Genomic DNA, 13,948 nt, shown 5'->3' on the forward strand with positions numbered 1-13,948 from the left:
TTGGTGTCCCATGTGAGAATGTCTAACTTGCAAGATAAAGATTCACCGGCGGTCTTTTGGTGTGATAACGCCGGCATAGAGGATAGGGCGTCAAAAACGATAAACCAAATTCACAGGGTAGGGTCTCTCTTCTCCCTTCATCTTCACTAGGGTTTGGTTTGTTTTTGTTTAACGTCCTATTAACAGCCAGGGTCATTTAAGGACGTGCCAGGTTTTGGAGGTGGAGGAAAGCCGGAGTACCCGGAGAAAAACCACCGGCCTACGGTCAGTACCTGGCAACTGCCTCACGTAGGTTTCGAACTCGCAACCCAGAGGTGGGGGGCTAGTGTTAAAGTGTCGGGACACCTTAACCACTCGGCCACCGCGGCACTAGGGTAAGCATAACTGCTACTAAACAGTGCTAGGTTAGGACCCATTCGAATCTGGGAGTCGCTTTCAAAAAATAATCACACCATCAATTAGACAGGCGACTCTCTTTCACCCCACTTTCCTTTTTCATTCTATACTGTTCCCATTCACTCAATTTCCTATCTATTCTCGTCCGCTGAAAGACCATAATAGTCCGTAATAGCGAACTGAAAAAAAAGTTAAATAGATAAGTAAACATATTCTGAATAAGGTTATTTCATATTTAAAGAACAGAACGAATATTGCGATAATCTTTTTTAGGTTCAATAATTTTGTTTTATTTTCAAAGAGATACAGATACAAGAATGTCATCATACTTAGGGGCTAGCATTCGCCATGCTTCTTTCTTCCTATTGCGATAAATTTACTCCTGTGTGTTGTTTTAACACCGATGGGTATGGGACACTAAGGCGTTTGCAAAGTCTAAAATAGTCTATTTATCTATTTTTGCAATGTTTTCATTTTTCATTTCGTTTGATTTCGTTTCGTTTCGTTTCGTTTGATTTCGTTTCGTTTCGTTTCGTTTTGCTTTCGTTTCGCACTTTACAGGTACCCCTATTTACCGTCGTTCAAACGATTAAGGTATGTAATCCATGATAGGTATTCATTCACACTTCCGGTTACTGGTTTTTAACGTATCTTTACAATGCTGTAACACTTTGAAAACCAGGCAAATCCCGGTAAGGGTCGGGATAGTCTAGCTGCGTGGTTCGACGTTCCCTGCTCTTGTCAGCATGTGTGTGTTAGGAAGCTGAGAAACGCCCCGTTTTGGGCTATAGGGATATAAACCAAATCGCGAGAAAATGGAAAAAAGATAAAGCCGAAGTAACTCTTATTTGGACGATAAACTTGGCTGTAAAACACGGTAAATGTTAATATATAATTTGTCCCATTGTACCCCCAGAAGTGATAAAAGATATCGAAAGTCGAAGTATTACAATGTCTGTTTTTATCGTTAACAAAGCTCTCAATGACTGTCATTTTGCGAGCGAACGGGTACTGGAGTATACTATATATGAATACTTTGGGCGGAATGGAATTGTGAAGCGATCCGAATTAGAGTATGCACAGTCAAAATGAAGTTGAATAAGACAGAGTGAATACACCTGAAAGAGTATCCGAAGTATCGATAAAACAAAGAGAAAAAAACAACAAAAAAAGCAAAACAAACCCATGCGGGCCTTTACCTTGCCGCTATTGGTAATTGTCATGCCGTGGTTATTTCAGGCGAGGCCCCATATGTTGAGGTAATGAAGGCGGGCCTGGATAGATTAGAGATGTAACAAAGTTAAAAGCATGGCAAGCTTAACACAATTGTAAAGGAAAAAATTCAAAACATTTTCCCATTTAACATGAAAATGAGATAAAACTTTAAATAATGAAATATCTGTTCATTTTTTTTATTGTGCAGACTGGATTTATGATCTCGATATCGTTTAAGATAATGATTTTGTGATTTATTTCAACAGAAAGAACCTAACCAATTCTAAAAATTAACATATAAATATGATATTTTTATCCGGCAAATCGATTTTTTTCGATGTTACAAGCAATCGATATTAGCAACAGGAAGAACAATTTATCTTAACTTTCATGATGGGCAAACATTGGGGATTGTATAATATAAATCCACGTGTTCTAAAAGGGACGCTGACTTGTGACATCGATTTACCATTTACACGTTATTGAAGGCAGCCCACATACCACGTTAACTGTTCGAGTTGTTACTATGATAACGTACTCCACCAGGACATTAAACAATGGCTAAACTTATAATCCCATTAAAACATTAACAATGATATTACAGGTAAACTTATAATCCCATTAAAACATTAACAATGATATTACAGGTAAACTTATAATCCCATTACAACATTAACAATGCTATTACGACGTTAAAACAATGTATGTTGCTGTAATCTGCCTCCCGTTGTTTTCGCTTCCGTCTACATCACAAAAAATTCTCGAAACTGTTCAAATGAATTTTTACACAATAAATAAAGCTTTCAGCTGAATTGAAAGAGAACCCATCATGCTAGGGACTACCTTAAAATGGTCGAAAATATGCTGATCAAGTTTTAGATGGGTTCGTCATTAAGTCCTTGTTTATGTACATTCTTACTGTGTAAGGAAATCGAAGTGTCACAGCTGAAAAATGCAAAACAATATTGTTATTCTGTATTGTTCATATGCTCATCACGCTTGGTCAAAATTACAATAAATAAATAAATAAATAAATAAATAAATAAAAATAAACAACAGAACTCAATATCGATTAAAGCCACATACTCCCCAACAACCTAAAATTCTAGTTGCATACATTTTGTACGTGTATTAATGGCAATCCAAAATGCTCATTCACGCTCTCCCAACATTAAAATGACCACTGGCCTGGACGCTTGACCAGGGGAGTCCTTGAGACATTAGTGTATAAAAATAACTCGCCGCATTTATATTTATAGGGAGATTTGTCACGGAGCCGAGAACGAGGCTATAACTACACGCAAGGCCGGTGTTTACATATCGAGCATACGTGAACTTTGCCTAATAATGCTTTCATTTAAACATATTAACAGAATATTCGCGTTATACCCAGGTAACTGAACAAAATAAACAAACATATAGTTTACATTTAAATACTTAATTTTAAAATGTAGCAATATGCATACAACAAAACATCGATAAAATCTTAGATCGTTGAAGTTGACAATGTTCAAAAGTTAACCAGCAATCCAATAGACGTCCGGAATTTTCTTCTCTCGTTAAGTTCCAACGAATCATTTCCTTTTCTAAGGAAATACTCGGGTTTTGCCGATTCCACACACTTTTGTGTCTTTTTTTTGGCAGAATCTGTCTGTGTTTTCGCAGTTCCTCGCTTGCGGCGTTCCGCCATTTTGGATGGACTGTAAAACCCGCCGTTGCATTGTGGGGCTAATTTTCAGAGAAACTTGGTCCGGCAGCTACAGTTATTATTTTTGGGAATTCCCCGTATATTTTCATCAATACACATTTTCTTTCAGTTTCTGATTCACGATAGTTTGTTAGGTATGTATCAAGTCGGAAAACTGTAAAAAGCTCAAAATGTAAACATTGATATATGTTTCTTCGTGAGTATGTGGCAAATGGCAAATTCAAGCAAACAAGGTGTGCTTGAGTGACCCGAATGTCCCCTCTGGTAACGTTAGCGTCACTAGCTTTGTTAAGAGGTAGGTTGTCCAATGAAGTTACATCCCAGATATCCTCATTGACAACATTTCTTCCTCGATCTATCGCCACCCGAAAAGTCATGTAAATAGGGCGTAAGAATCGTATCTGCTGCCCCATTGTATGATCGTAAGAGGCTACAAAATTCTAAACAACTTTCTTTCTCCGTATGCCTCTATTGGCACTGCCTCGCTTTTGGCTTTTAGTCGAGCGTTCGCCCCTGTGAGGAAGGCTTTGGGTTCCGTCCCCTGGCCTTTAGTTGAGCGTTCGCCCCTGTGAGGAAGGCTTAAGGCGCTCTCCCCTGGCCAAGACATACCATAGTCTATACAAATGGTAGTTTTCTTCCTCTTCTTAACGTGCAGCTTTTTAGGGGGAACTATGTCAGTATAATGTGACCAGGTGGTGTGCCCTGCTAGGTGTCGCCGGAAGTTTGTTTCAGTGAGGTAGTACTATAAAATAGACATCAGTTCCGCGTTATCACAAGGAGACAAACACGAACATAGGGCAGCCTACATATACACACATACCCTACATGGATGTATTGCACACCTGCCTTCCAAACAAAACTATCGCCCCCTAATACTACCACCACACTGACATAAACGCCTATAAAACTACAGACGAATTTCTCTTGTATATGATCCTCATATTAAATTCGTCATCTTGGCATACCGCCATTCTAAACAAGATCAAAATCACTTGTATTCCCCCTCGTCTAGTTATTGTGAAACTCTCCTCTGTTCTGGAGATACAAAACAGGTAACTCTTCTGTGTTCTGGAGATACGAAAATTCGCTTATTCGCGATTGAAGACTTACTATTCGGTAGTTTGTAGACGTCGACAGGCAGACAGACAGACAGACAGACAGAAACACAGAAACACGAACACACAATGAAATAACTGACACGATGAGAAATTTGAAGAATATAAATGAACAGTATGATAGAGGACATTGGAGTGTTTACTGCATTGACTTCCATCATGGCGACGGAGGCGAAATATACGTCCCTGACAATGGTTATACGATTATTGGACAAACTACCGAAAATAATGTAGTGATGGAAATAAGGACACAAACCCAACATCAGACACTGACCAGGATGAAACTTCCTTTTATTACTATGAATTCTCAACACTATTTTATCAATTTTTGAAACCCATGTAAAACATAAATAAAACGAATTATCACTGTACAGTGGATGAAAATCAATCAACATGTGTTTTATTTAAAAATATATAGGTCTATGTTATAACCTGAATGAAATTGAAGTGAACTCCTGTCAATACTTTTGTAGATTTTGAAATCAATTAAAGTTCTGTAGAATCTCTGGTAAAGAATCTGGAATTAGACCGCAGTTCTGTCTATCTGTAGAATCTCTGGTAAAGAATCTGGAATTAAACTGAAGTTCTGTCTATCTGTAGAATATTTGGTAAAGAAATCTGGAATTAAACTGAAGTTCTGTCTATCAGTAGAATCTCTGGTAAAGAATCTGGAATAAAACTGAAGTTCTGCCTAACTGTGGAATCTCTGGTAAAGAATCTGGAATAAAACTGAAGTTCTGCCTAACTGTGGAATCTCTGGTAAAGAATCTGGAATAAAACTGAAGTTCTGCCTAACTGCAGAATCTGTAGTAGAAAATCTGAAACATTACATGATAATTATAAAGGTAACACAGAAGAAAGAAAAAAGTTCAACTTACCCAGCGATATTTAGATCTAAAATAACACGAGTTCAAAGTGACATTAAAGCAGGACTAGAACAGTACATTGTAATTGTTTTCCTATTGTAATTATTATTATCATAATCATACTAAAATGGCCATTCCTCTGGGAAAAAACATTTGAAAAACGCAACATACCGTAAAATGCCATCTTGATCATGATACATATTTGCAGTATCAATACAGTTAAACACTTTGTTGTGATTTTGACATTTGTTTCACTCCATTCTGACCTTGACCTTTAATTTATCAAAACATTGTTTTACTCATTTTGACCTTTGATAGATAAATGAGATCGTACGCTAACTCGAAGTCGTTTAAACTGACGAAAATATAAGGGAATGCATTTTACACAAAAAAAGGGGGAAATATGGAAAATAAGACCATGTGCCACCGAAGAATAAGCGCTTGTGTTTCTATGACGACACTCGCCTACTATTCTACGTCAGGGTAGTGACAATGTTAAACAAGCATCGAAATCTAAAGAGTTAATTGCGATATTGTACATGTTCTCATGAGGCAGACACTTAATTTCATTAACCTGATTGTTGTTATTATTCTATGTCCACCCGATGAACCACGGTGTGTAATTTATGCAAAACCTTTACACAGAAAACTATCCAATAGCCATCCTTTTATGATGTCAAAAAAGTGTGATTTTATGATTAAATATTCACCAAGAATTTATTCTAGGATTTTTTTCTTTTCATCGCCTGAAATAATGATGTTTACTGACGATGAGAATGGCAACGACAAATAATAGCTCAAGTGCTAACTGTACAATAACTCAAGCTTCAAAGCGCCCAGTTTGTTTTTAATTGGCCAGTAAATCCATAAACACGTCCCAATGAATTGATTTTCAAACATGAATTTTCATTACCACAATAGAGCTGTGTAATTCTGAGTGTGACTAAAGGTATGTAAATTACCATTAGGCGAGTTTGTCGAAGGACGTAACATGGAGACAAAGCGAACCGGGTACTGAAGTCACCCGATAAATGTTTAGCTCCAATGCTGTTCACAATCATATAAAATGATCTAATTGTTTCCATCTATTCTCTACCAAAAGGTCAAAACCAAGGATAACTGGTGACGAATTCACATACCAAAAACAGATGTATTTCCGGAAAGTTTTTAAGCCCCAGTTAAGTTACGTGTATATGTAACATATATTTTGGAAAGGATATACATAAGAAACACATAAGTTTTTAGTTTTGATATTTAAAAAAAAAATCTGCTTTGAGGTCTTTTTTTACAAAAGACAACAGAAAAACAAGAAATATCTTTAAAAAAAGATAAACGGTATAGTTTTAATGCTGGTGGTTATAATGTAAAACTGCTGGTGAAATAAATCAACGAACTAATGTGTTTCAGTACGGATAACAAAATTAGATCAGTTTGAATCATTTTTGGTGATAATAAGACTGCATTTCAATCAGGAATACAATTTATTAATGTGTTATTTGAAAAGATACATCCACTTATTCAGCTTACATTCTTAACTTTGTTTCGTTTTTAACTGCATATCTGCATTTTGCATTTACCGCTACATTGACCAATCACATACTTCATCTTGACCAGTAACGCCACCTGTCGCGTCATATCCGGGGCCAAAAGAATATTATACGGCTATGCCGAAAAACAAGATCTCTTAGCAGTTACAAAATGTGTTTACGTGGATGCTGGGTCCTAATTAGGTTGACAGCGTAACACACTCAATAAGCCATCCTGGGTATATAACAAATTAACAAAAATAGTTAAAATAAGAACGCTTGTTGAATTACAATATCTGTAGAGAGCAACGATGACTAAATATTAACTTTTCACATGTTGTAGTAAAATAAAGATAAACGTACAGAAGACATACAGACCAGCACGAGTTTTAATGACAGTCCAAGGGACGTTACTCTAACATCACAAAACATTTGTTTTTAGTGGGTTTTTTTAGATAAAGTCCCACTGCACGCAGATTTTTTATAACTATCTGTTTTACCAAGATTTATATTGTCTGAAAGTTTTACAAATCAATCATCTCTCAAAAATACGTAAAATTTAATTAAAAATAATTCTGGAATGAACAGCATCAAAGGAACTTCAATGGGTTTCAAATACCATTGCCATTTCCATTAAATACTACAATTGTAATACGAAAATTGATTCTGTCTCTAAAATAATGCCTGTTTTATATGTACAAAGCGTGATCGTGGGAGTAGTGCCATTTACAGCTGTTTATTGGCGACCAGTCCATTCCGTTACCAAAACCTAATAATGCCGGCAAAAAGCAATATCGTGAACGAAAAACCAACACATGCATGAAGCTGTGTCTCAATCAATTCAAAAATATTGATTTGCATAGTTGTTAACTTTTCATTTAACCATACTAAATAATTAATATTTTTTTGTATTATATCTGGCTGTTTTATACAATGATATGACATTTGTTCACCTATAAACAGTATGCAGTCAAAATTCGTACATATAGTTGTAAGAGTTATCTTCCTTCCTTCGTCAGGCAATCAACTATACATATTATATGACGACCAATGGCTCTTTTGGCTTCGCTTCGGAAATATTATTCATGAGCGCTGCCTAGCGGAGAGAAATATTACTAATGTAACTGTTGCCACTAAAAGATATCTCTTCTGTTTCTATCTTATAACCATTTAACAACACAGCCGTCGCCATCAGTCCCTCCTACATCACCTAATGTGAAACAAAATGCTATCTATATTTGACGAGTCGTTTTCTCTCATTAAAATATATAAAACATTATAATAGGTATTAAATTATAAGGCTATTTCACCTGCCCATCTAGATTTGTACATCACTATCTACCTCATGTGAGTTGATTCCGACGTCTCTTAGGTATCAACACTAAAGGCATCACTGACGAGTCCTAGAAGGGCGAAACCGCTAAAGGACCCAGTTTAATTCGTGCTTGGATCTACTTTTCGATTATGTACTGACAGTTGCTAATATCTTGTGTGTCTTGTCTTAATGTCGACTACATTGTCGCTTTCCCATGCGAAAAAAATGGCATATTGTTTCGAACAATTCATCCTATGGATTTCTGAGAAAATTACTAAAACGGTTTAAGAATTGCATACGGTTTGATACTGTCTGATGGTACTTGTTTGTGTTTCAGGGTACGGACACATAGCGCCGAAGACGTTCTGGGGACGACTGGTGTGTATCGCGTATGCTGTATTGGGTATCCCACTCATGTTATTATGTCTGGCCAACATTGGAGACGTTTTAGCTGATATTTTCCGGTTCATATACGCAAAGATTTGTTGTTGCGGATGCTGCAGGCGCAAGGACAAGACCAAGGTCGTGCAGATCAAACCGGTTGCTAAGGAACCAGAAGGCGCATGGCGAAGCGACAAAACCAACATGGTTATCCCGAAGGCACCACCAATGCAGCACGAATTCAGCAAGATACCTCCCAAAACACCCGACAGCATGAAGGGAATGACCAACGGCCGGCCGGATGACGTCAAACCCGTGCGAATCATTCCAATGGATGTTAAGTCCTACAAGACCCAACACGAGCCACACAGACCCGTGCCTGTACGCAATGACCCCGCGCTAGACGACGACAGCGACGATGAAGATGATGATTTCGACGACAAAAAGATCACTGTACCCCTTACTGTCACCATGGTAGTAATTGCTGGATATATCTTCGGCGGAGCCGTCCTGTTCGGGCTGTGGGAGAGCTGGGATTGGCTGCAATCTGCTTACTTCTGTTTTATAACGCTCAGTACCATCGGCTTCGGTGACGTAGTTCCAGGAACGGATTTCGACAATCCCCAAGCGCAGGCGCAGCTCGTTCTTGGCGCCATCTATGTCCTGTTCGGGATGGCGATTCTATCCATGTGTTTCTCCCTCATGCAAGATGAGATTATCGCCAAATGTAAATGGGTTGGACAGAAATTGGGGATCTTAGATAAAAATGATGACGAATAGGAGCTTAAAATATACAAAAGTGCTGGCAATATTAATATTCATTATAAATTATTATATTTTCATAAAAAAAATCCGTCTCGTGATAGTTGATAGCTTTAACATGTTGTCGTGTGGTAGAATAGGTTTCACATCCATTTGTTATAAACTTTCATAGCCGAATAAAGATTCACGGAAGATAAAAATAAAAGAGAAACAAAACTAGACTCCTAGGAAAGGTAGAATTATTAAAATTATCAATAGATATGTGCCAGTAAGTGGAAAATACTATCGAAATGGATTTCACCAATCTGTTCTCATATTTCTAGTGAACACGTCATTCATTTATAACGTCATCAATTATGTCAAAATATTTTAAATTACAAAGCCATTATTGTCAAAAAAAACCTTTTGTATTTGTTTATTCGATACTAATTCAAATATAACATTTAACCTGTATTGTACTTCTCTAACAATGTTTTGTAAAAAACGCCATAAATCTATGCTATCGCGTGACATTTTGTAACCCAATGCACGCAAATACAAACACGAAATCGTTTAAGATTTGCTCATTTTTATCCCTGACCATCACTACTTCATTTACATCAAATATAAATCTAGATAATTTGATAAAAAAAATAATGAAAAAATGTGTATCAGTCAGGTTTTTGTGATGCTTCTTATCAAATAAATAAACCAGTTGATAAATAAATAAACAACATAAAATAAGTCTAAAGAAGTGTTCGTCCATGCCTATTAAAGAAATTTCCTGCATTTCAGTGTTTAAATAATAATCACCATTATTGGCACTAGGAATATATATATATAAATCGGAAAGCAATACCCATTTTGTTCTCACGAACATGTGGAAAATTAACAAATATTGTCAAGATATTTGACATAAAACTCTGTCAGTGTTAACACATACATTTCCACTCTTTTTAGAATAGCGTGTCCAATTTGACTGATGTACGTTGTCATGTGAACGCGTAGGTTTATTTTTACAAAAATGTACGCACATCCGTCCATACTTTTTGTGTACACGTAGTGCACACATACTAAATACACTGTAGTACTACCATGTTAAAGGTACATCAAAATATCTTTTTACGATTTCGAAAAAGAATAGAATCTATTCTAAATCCGAAATTAAAATAAAGAAAGCTTCGCTATTTACTTTATTTTCTTTTCGATTGAAAGTTGATAAGAGGGAGGTTTAAAAAAGGACAAAAAATACAAGCGAAAAACGGAGAAACGGGAAATCTATCTGGCTGTACATGTGGATAATGATAAAATGGCGAAGATCATTGGACAGATTTATAAACGACATAGTGACGTAATTAAAAACAGTTTAAAGTTACAAAGTGAACAACGACTGTACAGGAGATATAGTTCAGTGAACTTGTAACAAATTTTCACAAAATACTGGAAACCCTAATATCAGAACGGAACACCGTAATATCAGAACGGAACACCGTAATATCAGAACGGAACACCGTAATATCAGAACGGAACACCGTAATATCAGAACGGAACACGATGGTTTTGTTAATGCTGAAGACATTGTTATATCTGCTGCATTAGCCAACATAGACTTACCAACGATGTTAACATAAAGTAAAGATTTGGAGACCGATAGAAACGTTTATGGAATCCTGGTGCTTGCTTGCATGCTTTTCCCCACTCGTGATGGCTTGATGAAGGCAAAGGACACCTGGTAAAGATTGACACGGATTGGTGGATTATATCTTGTCATGTGACTATTGGAGCCAATGATAAAAGATATTCACAGGTAAGTATAATACAAGGTACAAAAACGCTACATTTTATCCATCGTCTGATATCCACGGTGGATTGCGCTACACTACTCTACACGTATCACCCTTGAGTCAACTCGGTGAAAAATTCCTCGTTTCAATTAGAGGCTCCGTCATATTTTTCTATTGAAATTTCAGCCAATCTGATTGAAGGTAACATACGCTTTATAGAAGCTGCCTATTAACAACAGTGGCGGCGATTGATCTCGAAAACGTGTTCCAGAAATTTGATAGTCAACGGGTTTCGACCATTTCAGCAGAATTTTCTTGATACCCTTTTGTCTGACAGAGATGTCTTCCGATCAACTGAAACAGACCTATACTACTAGGTGATTGAAAAGCTGGCTTTCGTGAAATTCAGCCTATGTGAACACCGCCAAATCGTTGTTCAATTCTGATATTATATTTATCTTTTTGACGCACAAATTACATGCTACTACGCACATCTAGGCTGTTTCTGACATCCCCGACATATTGCCGTATTAGATAATACTTGCTTAAAACATAAAGACCTATATGTATTGGACTTCCTACCCACTATATGATGATCACAGAATCTGCACGTCTTAATGAGCGCAGCCATATTGGTACATGTACTTTTTAATAAATTTCCCTCAAAACTGAAGAGTTCTTTTCTGAAAGGGTTACGACTCGTATGTTGATTGGTTTCTATTTATAAACTGACGCCATTGATACGAGGATTTTTGACTGAGTTGACCCACGGATGATAATTGTAGAAAGTGTAAATTGAGATTTAGAAAATATATATGTACGACGTTTCAGTATACAGAAATCGTTTTATGAGGTAGCCCAATATGATTACAGTTTGTTCCGGTCATCATATCTAAGGAAAAGCCGGTATTTTAGTTTGTGCTCTGCTTGGAGACGCATACCCGGACCCGGGAAATCTATAATAAGTCGCCTTCAAATCGTAAAAAAAATCGAAAAACCGTAGCGAACAATCGTTCATGCGATGACTAATACATATCTATCTGGAAATATAGACATTGGTTATTGGTAATGGTGGAAGGCGTGTCAAATACGTACTGGTATCGATTTCCGCTGTAACAGGAAAGCAACGCTAGATACAAAGGATAGATATATGTACTTCCAACAGTTCTCCATAGCTGAAGTATATAATTAACATATATGAATATTCATTAGATGTCATTCCTTATTTGTCCTATTACCAAAAATAGTAAGGCAAAACGTCATTGTCATCATTGATGGGTAAAGTGTGCGTCTCGGAGAAAGCATGAGCTCATTTTCAATTAATACAGCTTGATCACTTATTCCACATCAAATCTTACATCATCGCGTCACATGGAAAGATCGAACCAATCGGGTTACAGGTGGATAGTGCTATAATTCGAACTCTGTTACGTCAGACTGTTATCTAAGTCGATTTATCGCCTTGGAAGATAATGAAACAGACTTATAATTCAGGTCACGTTAAATTTCGGAACTTCGATAGGGACTATTTTTAACACCCCATCTATTCTTTACGTCGAAAGAGGAACCGTCATAATTTGGAGCTTGCTTCGTTTTAAAGTCGTGATGGAGGCCATCTGATAATTTGTTACAAATCAATAGAATATAGGAATAATAGAACACATTTTGCCTTCATTATTATCATGATTTACTTTTTTTGTATATTGTTTCTACCATCACGATCCCATTAATTTTCATTCCATTTTTTTCGGGTTATGAATCCACTACGCACATCATGTTCTTATTTCTATATGATATTGCACCGATTTCAGTTAGATATTGGGGACGTCTTTTTTTACAACTATTCTGTTGAGCGTCAGAATATCTTTATTTTTGAAGTAATATTATCGTTTCTGTACCCCTGGAATATGTCACGGACAAAATCGAAATTCATTTGATGGGTTGCACATATATATAACCGGTCGGTCACCTCGCTGAGTAGAGAAGCCTATATGTAACTTCCCTTGAAGGTTACAAATAAAAGGAGCTGTGCACGCTACGTCGATCAATTTAATGTTTAGGTTGCTGTGTGTCCCTTTCATCTCTAATCAAAGGGATCACAGTTCACACGATACTGTAACAGTTTTCCAATTTAGCATTTCTAAATTGGCGCGTACCATGATTTGTTGTTTTTAAAATAACGTAATGAAAATTTTGAATTTAAAGGGGTAAAATGAAATCCGTATTTATTTTTTACACATAAATTGAATTATCTTGACATCTTGCCTTCTTCAAAAACACCGTACTATGGACCGATTTTCGGTTTGAAACTACATTCATAATTTATTGTGTTGTTGGTTCGATAATCATTAACAACTTTATGGCCTTATTTTCTGCTATCTAACAATGGTATGAAAATGTTCTTGCAGAATACATTACCAAAAAACCATACCTGTTTCTTAAACTCACTTAATAAAGACTATGGTGAGTATGATAATCTCACAAAGATTTTTAATAAAGGATTTTGTTCATGATGTTTTCCCCTGTAGTATAGTTTGTTGAACTTTTTGAAAGTGTCAAACAGCCTTCATATTGTATTACTGATTAAATGATTTGTGTCATTGACTTAAATCAAATGCAGCTAGCTACAATGTATTTGATCACCATAAACAGGTCGATATCTTTCATCAAAGAGCGCTTTGCCTTCTTTTACTACGTTAGCGTTTGAAAGAATTAAAATGTTGCTTAGAAACATGACATACCATAAAACCAACGACAAAAATGTCGCAACAACAACAACGAAAACAACAACAACGAAAACAGCCACAGATAAACAACAACAACATAATCAAAACATACCATTCAAAAGCAATATACATGTGTATATAAAATGTTATAAACTCTGACACCAAACACTGACAC

General features: G+C 36.4%; 1 protein-coding gene across 2 annotated transcripts in view; it reads left to right on the forward strand.

Moving 5' to 3' along the window:
- The window catches only part of LOC117334340 (TWiK family of potassium channels protein 7-like), a 61,962-nt gene that overhangs the window by 33,809 nt on the left and 14,205 nt on the right, over positions 1–13,948 (forward strand). The window contains exon 3 of one of the 2 annotated variants that reach the window (XR_004534128.1): positions 8,479–11,070. The gene's annotated coding sequence lies outside the window, so the exon portion shown is untranslated. Of the gene's footprint in view, positions 1–8,478; positions 11,071–13,948 lie in introns of those variants that run through there. The other variant, XM_033893895.1, reaches the window with a different exon arrangement.

The sequence above is a fragment of the Pecten maximus genome, chromosome 9 (assembly GCF_902652985.1).
Source record: "Pecten maximus chromosome 9, xPecMax1.1, whole genome shotgun sequence".
Taxonomy (NCBI): domain Eukaryota; kingdom Metazoa; phylum Mollusca; class Bivalvia; order Pectinida; family Pectinidae; genus Pecten; species Pecten maximus.